We start from the raw sequence: 14,452 nt of genomic DNA on the forward strand, positions 1-14,452 counted from the left end.
CCAGCCAGATGCATGCACAAGATCTTATTGGATGATGACGCTAAGCCAGTGGTTCAACCACAGAGGTGGCTGAATCCAGCCATGAAGGAGGTGGTGCAGAAGGAGGTCACTAAATTACTAGAGGCTGGGATTATTTATCCTCTTTCTGATAGCCCCTGGGTAAGCCCTATCCAAGTCGTCCCTAAGAAGGGTGGCATGACAGTGGTTCATAATGAAAAGAATGAACTGGTTCCTACAAGAACAGTTATAGGGTGGCGTATGTATATTGATTACAGAAGGCTCAATACAGCTACCAAAAAGGATCATTTTCCTTTACCATTCATAGACCAGATGCTAGAAAGACTAGCAGGTCATGATTACTACTGCTTTCTGGATGGATATTTAGGTTATAACCAAATTGCAGTAGATCTCCAAGATCAAGAGAAAACAGCATTCACATGTCCATCTGGAGTATTTACATACAGAAGGATGCCGTTTGGTCTGTGCAATGCACCTGCAACTTTTCAGAGATGCATGCTTTCTATTTTCTCTGATATGGTGGAAAAATTTCTAGAAGTCTTTATGGATGACTTCTCCATATTTGGAGACTCATTCAGCTCCTGTCTTGATCATCTGGCACTTGTTCTAAAAAGGTGCCAAGAGACTAACCTAGTTTTAAACTGGGAAAAGTGTCACTTTATGGTGACTGAAGGAATTGTCCTTGGGCACAAAATTTCGAATAAAGGAATAGAATTGGATCAAGCTAAGGTGGAGGTAATCGAAAAATTACCACCACCTGCCAATGTTAAGGCAATCAGAAGCTTTCTGGGGCATGCAGGATTTTACAGAAGGTTTATAAAGAATTTTTCAAAAATTGCAAAACCTCTGAGTAATTTGCTAGCTGCTGACATGCCATTTATCTTTGATAAGGAGTGCCTGTAGGCGTTTGAGACTCTGAAAGCTAAGCTGGTCACAGCACTAGTCATCTCTGCACCAGACTGGACATTACCATTTGAATTAATGTGTGATGCTAGTGATCATGCCATTGGTGCAATATTAGGACAGAGGCATGACAAGCTTCTGCACGTCATTTATTATGCCAGCTGTGTTCTAAATGATGCGCAGAAGAACTACACAACCACAGAAAGGAATTGCTTGCAGTGGTTTATGCCATTGACAAGTTCAGATCCTATTTAGTAGGATCAAAAGTGATTGTGTACACTGACCATGCTGCTCTTAAATATCTACTCATAAAGCAGGATTCAAAACCCAGGCTCATAAGATGGGTGTTGCTTCTGCAAGAGTTTGATATAGAAGTAAGAGACAGAAAAGGGACAGAGAACCAAGTAGCAGATCACCTGTCCCGAATAGAACCAGTAGAAGGGACATCCCTCCCTCTTACTAAGATCTCTGAAACCTTTTCGGATGAGCAACTTTTTGCCATTCAGGAAGCACTATGGTTTGCTCAAGACTGAGACTGGATTAAAGCTCAGTAATAGTCCAACTAAAGATGATAAAGAAGTGCTTATTGGGAGGCGACCCAATTTTATCTATCTATGTTAAAATTCCATTGTTATTTTGTGTTTTCTTTAGGTTGATGATCATGTGAAGTCACAAAAACATCTACAAAAATTAAAGCAAAATAAAAAACAGCATTAAAAATAGCACACCCTGGTGGATAAGCTTATTAGCGTTTAAACACCAGTAAGAAGCATCAGACTGGCGTTTAACGCCAGAAAGGAGCATCAAGCTGGCGTTAAACGCCAGAAACAGGCTACAAGCTGGCGTTTAACGCCAGAAATAAGCAGCAATCTGGCGTTAAACGCCAAGATTTCGCTAAGAGGATGTTCTACATGCCTAAATGGTGCAGGGATGAGAAATCCTTGACACCTCAGGATCTGTGGACCCCACAGGATCCCCACCTACCTCACCCTTCAAATTCAAACCATTCCCCTCCCAAACCCACCCATTCACACTTCTCCTTCTACTCCCTTCTTTCTTCTTTTGCTCAAGGACGAGCAAACCTTTTAAGTTTGGTGTGGAAAAAGCGTTGCTTTTTATTTTTCCATAACCATTTATGGCACCTAAGGCCGGAGAAACCTCTAGAAAGAGGAAATGGAAGGCAGTTGCTTCCACATCTGAGTCATGAGAAATGGAGAGGTTCATCTCAAGGGTCCATAGTTCAGTGGTAGAGGTTTTGATTGCAGATCAAAGAGCCTCGAGGAAAGAACAACAAAGGCAAGAAAGAGACATAGAGGAGCACCATTAGATCTTCAAGAGGAAGAACAAGCCGCCATCACTAAGGTGGACTGACGTTAGGATTTTTGCTAGTAAAGAATTTTATAAAAATAGTTGCGTTGTAGATATAGATTCTAAACCAACAGAAATCCCTTCGTGCAAACGTTTTGGTTGTCACAAGTAACAAACCCCTTTTGAAATTGATAACCGAGTATTCAAACCTCGGGTCGTCTTCTCAAGGAATTGCAGTGAGGTATATTCTTATTATTGGCTATGAAAAAGGTAAAATCGGGGTTTTGAGGATGAAGAATAAATATGGCAAATAATTTAAATGACAATTAAAATAAATAAATACTGTAAAGCAAACTTTTGGTAAGGTATGAGAGATTGGAAGTCCAGACTTTGTTATTCTTAGCAATAATAATGAAAGTTGAATCTTAATTCCACTTAGTCAACCTTTGCTAAAGCAATAAAGGTGAATAAAAATAGGAACGAAATTAAATAGAAAGGAACATTAAACCTGGAATGAAAAAGAAAATTGTAAGTTGGAATAATAATAAATCCTAAATCCTTTAAGAGGAATCCTAATCCTAATACTAAGAGAGAGGAGAGAACCTCTCTCACGAAAACTAAATCATGGAAAAGTGAATTATGAAAGCTTGATTATGAATGGATGCAATCCCCCACTTTATAGCCTCTAATATGTGTTCTCTGGGACGAAAACTGGGTTAGAAATAGCCCAGAAGTCACTTCCAGCACTTTCTGGTCCGTACAGGTCGCGGCCAAGTGACGCGGAGGCGTCGCCCACGCGGCCGCGCGGATTAAAGTTTGCAGATGCGACGCGTCCGCGTGGATCACGCGTTCGCGTCACCTAGCTTCAGAGCAACTATGACATATTATATATCAAATCGAAGCCCCAGATGTTAGCTTTCTAACGTAGCTGAAACCGCATCGTTTGGACCTCTGTAGCCAAAGTTATAGTCGTTTGAGTGCAAAGAGGTCAGGCTGGACAGCTTAACAACTTCTTCAACTTCTTGTATTCCTTCCACTTTTGCATGCTTCCTTTCCATCCTCCAAGCCATTCCTTCCCTATAATGTCTGAAAACACTTAACACACACATCAAGACATCTAATGGTAATAGAGAGGATTAATAATAAGCAAATATAAGATCAAAGAAGCATGTTTTCAATCATAGCACAAAATCAGGAAGGAAAATGTAAAACATGCGAATTGTATGAATAAGTGAGTAAATAGTTGATAAAATCCACTCAATTAAGCATAAGATAAACCATAAAATAGTGGTTTATCAACCTCCCCACACTTAAACATTAGCATGTCCTCATGCTAAGCTCAAGAGAAACTATAAAGATGAAGAGGAGTGGTAGGATGTATGAAATGCAACCTATCTATATGAATGCAACTACATGCAAAAATGTTTCTACCTACTTGGTTAAAAATAAATAAGTTCTCCAAGACAAACATAAAGCAGATTTCACTAATTCAAATCATATAAAATAAAGACAAGTAAACTTGTTGAAGATAGCTCATGAAAGCAGGGAACATAGAATTAAGCACTGAACCCTCACTGGTAGTGTATATCACTCTCATCTCTCAAATGTATAGGGTACTTCACTCTAATCTTCTCTAATCATGCTTTCTAAACTTTGTTCTTCATATAACCAATTAACAAATATTTAGTATATCAATGCAAACATCATGAGGTCTTTTCAGGGTTGTAATGGGGCTGAGGTAAAGGTAAGGATGTACATACAAGACTAAGTGAGCTAACAGAGTGAATCCTTGATTAGTCTAAGATCTCACCTAACATATACATACTTTATAAAATTTAATATTCTTTACCTAGCTACCCAAATTTTCCCACTTTTGTATTACATGCTCATGTATCAAACTTATTTTTGAATTTTGTCCCATGTGCATTGCTTTATTTTGCATTTGGAGAATTCTTTTATATCCCCTTTATTTAAATACTGAAATTTTTTTTTATGCACATGGTAATTTAATTACTTTGATTTCACATGAGCATGCTTTCCAAAAATTTTTATTTTGAATTATTTCATTTTTTTCAACTTCCTGTCCTTTGTTTTTATCATCCATGTTCCCAATAGGTTTCCCACACTTAAAAAATTACACAATTTCTATCTTAAGCTAACCAAGGATTCAACTTGGGATTTTAAATTTGTTTTTCTGCTTAAGGCTAGTGTTTTGGTTTATAGAATAAGAGGGAATTAAAGGCTCAAGGGGGCTAACAAGGGTGATGTAAAAGGTAGGCTAATTTTGGGATAAGTGAGCTAGAATCAAACAATGGCCTCAATCATATGCAAGAATGTAAATATATTAAATCTTGGACATATAGAATGGAGCAAAGCAAAGATTACAATTATAGAGAAGAAAACACACAAGAATAAAAATTTATGGTTAAATAATGTAACCATGTAAATAAGCTCAAAATCTCACAGGTTGGTGTTCTTTGGCTCAAAAACCATGTTCCAAATACAACTTCAAACAAGTTTTAACAAAAAAATTTTCAATTTAAATTAGTGAAATACTATAAAAATTTCTTGAAAAAGAAAATATTACTTCAACCAAGTAGTAACTAAATGCAGAAAATCAAATAAACATGCAATACATGCAAATGCAGCAACTAATTTAACAAAGAAAATTTAAACATTGGTGTTGAAACAGAAAGGTACTAACCCACGGAGATCGGTATCGACCTTCCCACACTTAAAGATTGCACCGTCCTCGGTGCATGCTGAGATGTGCAGGTGGATGGGTTGTTTCAACTGATGCTTTACTCCAAAGATTGTGCAGATGGACTTGCCTGTCTCCCCATGTGAACGTCTTCCGGTTCTCTTCCGGGTGGCCATCCTGAAAGAAAAATGGAAGAAGAGTAACCCAGAAATAAAGATAGGAAAATAAATACAGTATGGGTAGGTTAATGCCAAATAATAAGGGTCTCAATTACATGGTAGCTACAACATGTAAGTGAGAAAACAATAGAAGCCATGGCATGCCAGTGGTACAAAATGTACAACAATGGGGAAGATAGAGGAGAAGGAGAGATAATATAAATTCATGTCAATGCAAAAGTAATACAGATATAAAAGATTGGCATTGATTTAAATAATGTTACTCAATCAGAATTAAACAAGTCACTAAGCACCAAGGAAATACCAGAAGAGATGTAACAGTTGAATAAGAACATTTGAACACCAATGGTAAAATAATAAATTTAGAAAAATAAAAATATGCAATGAATGAAAGTATTAAATAAAATAAAATAAAAGATAGGAAGAATGAGAAGGGAAAGAACGGAAGAAGAAGTAAGTAAGAAAGGAGGGAGGAAAAATTAGGATTGGGGAAGAAAAGATAAGATATTTGGCAAAATAGGATAAGCTGTGCGGCGCAAGCGTCGTGATCGCGTGGGGCACGCGGTCACGCAACTTGCGCTGATACTGATTGACGCGGTCGCGTCAGTCACGCGGTCGCGTGACACAATTCATGCTACTGGCGCGAGGGCAGCCTCGCGCTCGCACAACTCTCTATTCAAATTATTATTAGTGCCAAATTTTAAGTGACGCGATCGCATAGGGCATGCGATCGCGTGAGTGGGCTTTAGAAGAATGTGACGCGGTCGCGTGGGTCACGCGGCCGCGTGGGTAGAATTGTGCGTTCAACACCAATCCAGCACCACTCTAGCACAATAATTGGTTGTGCACCCTTTTACATCGAAATCTAAGGCACGCGGCCGCATGGGGCACGCGGTCGCGTGGGAGGCCATTATTCCCATGTGATGCGGTCGCGTCAGCGACGCGGTCGCGTGGGACGATTTGTGCCATTGGCACGCCTCCAGCCACGCTCTCGCGTGACTCTCTGTTCGTTTTTAATTTTCTCCCCTCTCCTTGCGACGCGGACGCGTCGCTGATGCGGTCGCATCGCGTGGCATTTTTTTTATTATGCATGAAAAATGCAGAATGCAATGCTAATATGAATGTTATGCAAGACTCCAGGTTCAATATAATAAGATAAAATAAGACTCGGAAACAAATAAAACTAGATAAAAATGAAAAAGAAACGATCATACCATGGTGGGTTGTCTCCCACTAGCACTTTTAGTTAAAGTCCTTAAGTTGGACCTTTGGTGAGCTCCCTGTTATGGTGGCTTGTGCTTGAACTCATCCAGGAATCTCCACCAATATTTGTATCTCCAGTAACCTCCGGGGTCCCAAACTAGGCGCAGAAAGCCTTCAAGTAAGTTGAAGCAAGTGACAAGGCTCCAAGAGTGGTGATTGGTAGAATGGATTCCGGGGTCCCAGACCTTGCCTTTGCACTCGTCTTCTTGTTGATCATTATGATTCCATCTGGGTGGCAGGCAATCTGAATTCTCACTAAAGCGGCCAAACAACTTCTTAGACCCATTCAGTTGAGCTTTACACCAACCTTTGCGTTTAAACTTAAAGCTTCCAACCATAATGAACCTTGCAGGGTAATTCTTACCACTAACCATCTTCCTCTTACTCTTAATGCCACAAAGAGCTCTAAGTTGACCATCCGTCTCCAGTAGCCCATATTCAAGTGGAATTAGAAAGCTAAGGGATATGAATTTTACCCACTTGAATGTTGTGAAGGATGATGGCAACTCAGGTGGAGGGGTTTCCAATAACTTTGGCAAGGTGATTTCAAGCTCCACTCCCTTGTGTTCTTTTTTGACAACTTCCACCTCTTTGCAAGCTTCTTCAATTTCAACCTCTTCCTCTTGGTAGCTTTCTTCCAATTCAATCTCCTCTTTACTGCTTTCCAAGGGCATGAGAGGTTGTGCTTCTTCTTCTTTAATCTCTATTTCTTGATCGGCCTCTTCTAAGTCCGTAACCATGACATGCCTTGGAGGTTGTACACCCTCCGGAACATCAAATGCAACCATCTTGGAAGGAGGCTCTATGTCTTGACTTTCCCATGGAGGTTCAGCATCTCCTAAGTCTTCAACCACTTCTTCCTCTGCAACTATTATGGCTTCCTCCACTTGTTCCAGTACAAAGCCATGTTCCTCATTGTCCTCTGGAGTTTCTAATGTCTCCTTCATGCTACGTTCTTCATTAGATTGTCCACATGAAGCCATGGGGGTTCCTTGAGTGTCCGAACGTCAGGAAGCTAATATATTTACTAACTCGCCTAAGGCGGGCGCGAAATTTAGCACACTTGTATTCATCCTTTCTTGCCCTTGAAGAATAACACGAAGTCTGTCATCCATTGGAGGTTGGGGTGGATATGAGGATTCATTGGTTGGGAGAGAGGGTTCATAATAGGAAGGTGGTTCATCTTGATAATGATATGGAGATGGTGAACATTGAGGTGGTGGTTCATGATGAGAGTAGTTGTGTTGGAAAGGTGGTGGTTCTGTGTATGGTTCATTTGGCTCATAAGGTGGTTGGTATGGTGGATACGGGTTAAGGTCATATGGTGGTGTTTGGTTGTAGTTGGCTTGTGAGTGTGGTGGTCCAAAGTTGTGTTGAGGAGGAGGGGGTTCATAGGCATATGGTGGGTCTTGTTGGTAGTCCAAAGAGTGCTCACCATAGCCATTGCCTTGATATGCATCACAGAATGGTTGTTGATAGTCCATTGGAGGTGGTTGTTGCCATGAGGGTTGATCAAATCCTTGTGGCTCCTCCCATCTTTGATTGTTCCAACCTTGATGCCTGTTCTCATTATAATTTCTTCTTCCTGCAACATAATTGTAACCAGATTCATAGCCAAAGGGGTGAGAGTTCATAGTAGTGAGGAGGAGGGGGTTCATAGGCATATGGTGGGTCTTGTTGGTAGTCCAAAGAGTGCTCACCATAGCCATTGCCTTGATATGCATCACAGAATGGTTGTTGATAGTCCATTGGAGGTGGTTGTTGCCATGAGGGTTGATCAAATCCTTGTGGCTCCTTCCATCTTTGATTGTTCCAACCATGGTGCATGTTGTCATTATAATCTCCTCTTCCTGCAACATAATTATAACCAGACTCATAGCCAAAGGGGTGAGAGTTTATAGTAGTGAGAGATAAGAAAAGCAAAAACTAACGAAAAAGGAAATTTTTTTTTGAAAAATATTTACAATAACCAATAATAAGGCACACGCTTGCAATTCCCCGGCAACGGCGCCATTTTGACGTTAGAATTTTTGCTAGTAAAGAATTTTATAAAAATAGTTGCGTTGTAGATATAGATTCTAAACCAACAGAAATCCCTTCGTGCAAACGTTTTGGTTGTCACAAGTAACAAACCCCTTTTGAAATTGATAACCGAGTATTCAAACCTCGGGTCGTCTTCTCAAGGAATTGCAGTGAGGTATGTTCTTATTATTGGCTATGAAAAAGGTAAAATCGGGGTTTTGAGGATGAAGAATAAATATGGCAAATAATTTAAATGACAATTAAAATAAATAAATACCATAAAGCAAACTTTTGGTAAGGTATGAGAGATTGGAAGTCCAGACTTTGTTATTCTTAGCAATAATAATGAAAGTTGAATCTTAATTCCACTTAGTCAACCTTTGCTAAAGCAAAGGAAAGTCAAGGGACTAATTAGTTGACCTTCAAATCCTATTTATTTCCTAAGAAAAGGTTGGGATTATTGAAGTTCAGTTCAATTAGCAAAGACAACAGTTATCAATTATATTGAGCTAAGATAACTCCTGAGTTTCTGATTTCTTAACCAAGACCAAAAGGAAAGAAAATTATATCTACTGGAATAAAATGTCTTCAGATTGGGAATAATAAAAAGAAACAATCATAAACTTAAATACCTCAAATCACATTAATTAAAAAAATCCTAACATGAAAGTCATAAACCAAATTCAAAAGATAAATATCAATTAAAGTATAAAGGTGAATAAAAATAGGAACGAAATTAAATAGAAAGGAACATTAAACCTGGAATGAAAAAGAAAATTGTAAGTTGGAATAATAATAAATCCTAAATCCTTTAAGAGGAATCCTAATCCTAATCGTAAGAGAGAGGAGAGAACCTCTCTCACTAAAACTAAATCATGGAAAAGTGAATTATGAAAGCCTGATTATGAATGGATGCAATCCCCCACTTTATAGCTTCTAATCTGTGTTCTCTGGGCCAAAAACTGGGTCAGAAACAGCCCAGAAGTCACTTCCAGCACTTTCTGGTCCGTACAGGTCGCGGCCAAGTGACACAGAGGCGTCGCCCACGTGGCCGCGCGGATTAAAGTTTGCAGATGCGACGCGTCCGTGTGGATCACGCGTTCACGTCGCCTAGTGTCAGGGCAACTATGATATATTATATATCAAATCGAAGCCCCGTACGTTAGCTTTCCAACACAACTGGAACCGCATCGTTTGGACCTCTGTAGCTAAAGTTATAGCCGTTTGAGTGCAAAGAGGTCAGGTTGGACAGCTTAACAACTTCTTCAACTTCTTGTATTCCTTCCACTTTTGCATGCTTCCTTTCCATCCTCCAAGCCATTCCTGCCCTATAATGTCTGAAAACACTTAACACACACATAAAGGCATCTAATGGTAATAGAGAGGATTAATAATAAGCAAATATAAGATCAAAGAAGCATGTTTTCAATCATAGCACAAAATCAGGAAGGAAAATGTAAAACATGCGAATTGTATGAATAAGTGAGTAAAGAGTTGATAAAATCCACTCAATTAAGCACAAGATAAACCATAAAATAGTGGTTTATCATGGACTCATTCCTTAACTTCATTGTTCTTATCTATCTATTTTTTTCGATTTTTCATACTTTATGTTTGTCTATGTTTTGTGTCTTTACTACATTATCATTATTGTCTAGTGTCTATGTCTTAAAGCTATGAATAACTCCATGAATCCTGCACCTCTCTTAAATGAAAAATGTTCAAAAAACAAAAGAACAAGAAGTACATGATTTTCGAATTCATCCTTGAAATTAGTTTAATTATATTGATGTGGTGACAATACTTTTTATTTTTTGAATGAATGCTTGAATAGTGCATATTTTTGATATTGAATTTTATGAATGTTAAAATTGTTGGCTCTTGAAAGAATGATGAACAAGAGAAATATTATTGATAATCTGAAAAATCATAAAATTGATTCTTGAAGCAAGAAAAAGCAGTGAATAACAAAAGCTTGCGAAAAAAATTATAAAAGAAAAAGAAAAAGCAAGCAGAAAAAGCCAATAGCCCTTAAAACCAAAAGGCAAGGGTAAAAAGGATCCAAGATTTTGAGCATCAATGGATAGGAGGGCCCAAGGAAATAAATCCATACCTAAGCAGCTAAATCAAGCTGTCCCTAACCATGTGCTTGTGGCATGCAGTTCCAAGTGAAAAGCTTGAGACTGAGTGGTTAAAGTCGTGATCCAAAGCAAAAGAGTGTGCTTAAGAACTCTGGACACCTCTAATTGGGGACTTTAGCAAAGCTAAGTCACAATCTGAAAAAGTTCACCCAGTTATGTGTCTGTGGCATTTATGTATTCGGTGGTAATACTGGAAAACAAAGTGCTTAGGGCCACGACCAAGACTCATAAAGTAGCCGTGTTCAAGAATCAACATACTAAACTAGGAGAATCAATAACACTATCTGAATTCTGAGTTCCTATAGATGCCAATCATTCTAAACTTCAAAGGATAAAGTGATATGACAAAACTGTTCAGAAGCAAAAAGCTGCTAGTCCCGCTCATCTAATTAGAACTATGCTTCATTGATATTTTGGAATTTATAGTATATTCTCTTCTTTTTATCCTATTTGATTTTTAGTTGCTTGGGAAAAAGCAACAATTTAAGTTTGGTGTTGTGATGAGCGGATAATTTATACGCTTTTTGGCATTGTTTTTAGGTAATTTTTAGTAGGTTCTAGCTACTTTTTAGTATGTTTTTATTAGTTTTTATACAAAATTCATATTTCTGGACTTTACTATGAGTTTGTGTGTTTTTCTGTGATTTCAGGTATTTTCTGGCTGAAATTGAGGGATCTGAGCAAAAATCTGATTCAGGCTGAAAAAGGACTGCTAATGTTGTTGGATTCTGACCTCCCTGTACTCGAAATGGATTTTTTGGAGCTACAGAAGTCCAATTGACGCGCTCTCAAGTGCGTTGGAAAGTATACATCCAGGACTTTCCAGCAATATATAATAGTCCATACTTTGCTTGAAGATAAATGATGTAAACTGGCGTTTAACGCCAGTTCCATGTTCCATTCTGGCGGTAAACGCCAGAAACAGGTTACAAGTTGGAGTTAAACGCCCAAAACAGGTTACAACCTGGCGTTTAACTCCAGAAACAGCCCAAGCACATGAAAAGGTCAAGTCTCAGCCCCAGCACACACCAAGTGGGCCCTGGAAGTAAATTTCTGCACTATCTATCTTAGTTTACTCATTTTCTGTAAACCTAGATTACTAGTTTAGTATTTAAACAACTTTTAGGGATTTATTCTGTACCTCATGACATTTTTAGATCTGAACTTTATACTCTTTGACAACATGAGTCTCTAAACTCTATTGTTGGGGGTGATGAGCTCTACTGTGTCTCGATGAATTAATGCAAGTATTTCTGTTTTTTTTATTCAAACACGCTTGTTTCTATCTAAGATATTCATTCACACTTCAATATGATGGATGTGATGATCCGTGAAACTCATCACCATTCTCAACCTATGAACGCATGCCTGACAACCACCTCCGTTCTACATTAGATTGAATGAGTATCTCTTAGATTCCTTAATCAGAGTCTTCGTGGTATAAGCTAGAATCCATTGGTAGCATTCTTGAGAATCCGGAAAGTCTAAACCTTGTCTGTGATATTTCGAGTAGGATTCAGGGATTGAATGACTGTGATGAGCTTCAAATTCACAAGGGTTGGGCGTAGTGACATACGCAAAAGGATCAATGGATCCTATTCCAGCATGAGTGAGAACCGACAGATGATTAGCCGTGCGGTGACAGCGCACCTGGACCATTTTCACTGAGAGGACAGATGGTAGCCATTGACAACGGTGATCCACCAACACACAGCTTGCCATAGGAGGAACCTTGCGTGCGTGAAGAAGAAGACAGGGGGAAAGCAGAGATTCAGAAGATAAAGCATCTCCAAAACTCCAACATATTCTCCATTACTACATAACAAGTATTATGTAATCCAAGCTTTTTATTTACTACCAATCAAAACCGAGAATTATTATTATCCTGACTAAGAGTTACAAGATAACCATAGCTTGATTCAAGCCAACAATCTCCGTGGGATTCGACCCTTACTCACGTAAGGTATTACTTGGACGATCCAGTGTACTTGATGGTTAGTGGTACGAATTTTGAAAAGTGTGATTTACAATTTCGTGTACCAGAGTACAGCACGCAGCAAATGAAAAAATTAATTTCTGATACAAAGTACTACTTGTGGGATAAACCATATCTCTTTAAAAGATGCGCAGATGGATTAATCCATAGGTGTGTGCCTAGAGAAGAAGCGCAGAGTATCCTTTGGCACTGCCATGGATTACAATATGGAGGACATTTCGGAAGTGAGCGAACAGCCACAAAAGTCCTCTAATGTGGCTTCTACTGGCCTACTCTCTATAAAGACTCCCGAGAGTTTGTACGGAACTGTGACAGTTGCCAGAGAGCTGGTAATCTGCCTCATGGTTATGCCATGCCTTAGCAAGGGATCTTAGAGATTGAATTGTTTGACGTATGGGGTATTGACTTCATGGGGCATTTCCCACCTTCATACTCAAACACTTATATTCTGGTGGCAGTAGACTATATATCTAAATGGGTAGAGGCAATTGCAACACCCACTAGTGATACTAAAATAGTGATAAAGTTCCTCCAGAAACACATCTTTAGTAGATTTGGTGTCCCCAGAGCAATAATCAGTGATGGAGGCACTCATTTCTGCAATAAACAGCTTTACTCTGCTATGGTCCGGTATAGAATTATCCACAAGGTGGCAACTCCGTATCATCCACAGACAAATGGGCAAGCTGAGGTCTCTAATAGAGAACTAAAGAGGATCCTGGAATGGATTGTAATGGCCCGTAGAAAGGATTGGGCAAAAAGCTTGGATGATGCTCTGTGGGCATACAGAACAACATTCAAGACTCCTATAGGAACTTCTCCATACCAACTTGTGTATGGCAAAGCCTGTCATCTGCCCATGAAACTGGAACACAAAGCCTACTGGGCAACCAGATTCCTAAACCTTGATGCTAAATTAGCTGGAGAGAAAAGATTGCTCCAGTTGAATGAGCTAGAAGAGTTCAGACTCAATGCTTTCGAAAATGCAAAAATTTACAAGGAGAAAGCTAAAAAGTGGCATGACAAGAAATTGTCATCTAGACTGTTTGAACCGGGACAAAAAGTCCTATTATTTAACTCTAGACTCAGATTATTCCCTGGGAAATTAAAATCCCGATAGAGGGGACCATTTGTGATTACAGGTGTGTCACCATATGGATATGTGGAGCTTCAGGATATTGATTCTGACAAGAGATTCATTGTTAATGGGCAAAGAGTCAAGCACTATCTTGAAAGTAATATTGAGCAAGAGTGCTCAAAACTGAGACTAGAATAACATTCAGTGAGGTCCAGCTAAAGAAAATAAAGAAGCACTTATTGGGAGGCAACCCAATTTTATTTTAATTTTATCTATATTATTTTGTTTTCTTTCAGTTTGATGATCATGTGAAGTCACAAAGACAATTACAAAAATAAAGAAAAAAAATAAAAAACAGCATTGAAAACAGCACACCCTGGAGGAAGGACTTACTGGCGTTTAAACGCCACTAAGGGTAGCAAAATGAGCGTTCAAACACCCAATCTGGTACCTTTCTCGGTGTTTAAACGCCAAAATAGGGCACCAGACTGGCGTTTAAACGCTGAAACAGGGCAACAAACTGGCGTTTAGATGCCAGAACAGGAAGGAAAGCTGGCATTTAAATGTCAGAACAGGGCAGCAGACTGGCGTTTAAATGCCAGAATTGCACTCTAAGGCGTTTCGAACGCCCAATTGGAGCAGGGATGAAGAATTCCTTGACCCCTCAGGATCTGTGGACCCCACAGGATCCCCACCAATCTCAACTTACTCTCTCTCCTCTTCACACCTTTCTACAACACTCTTCACCAAATACCCTTCACCAATCACCTCCATATCTCTTCCCCAAATACCCTTCACCAATCACTTCCTTAACTCTTCCCCAAAAACCCCCACCCACCTTCA

The sequence above is a fragment of the Arachis duranensis genome, chromosome 3 (genome assembly GCF_000817695.3).
Source record: "Arachis duranensis cultivar V14167 chromosome 3, aradu.V14167.gnm2.J7QH, whole genome shotgun sequence".
NCBI lineage: Eukaryota > Viridiplantae > Streptophyta > Magnoliopsida > Fabales > Fabaceae > Arachis > Arachis duranensis.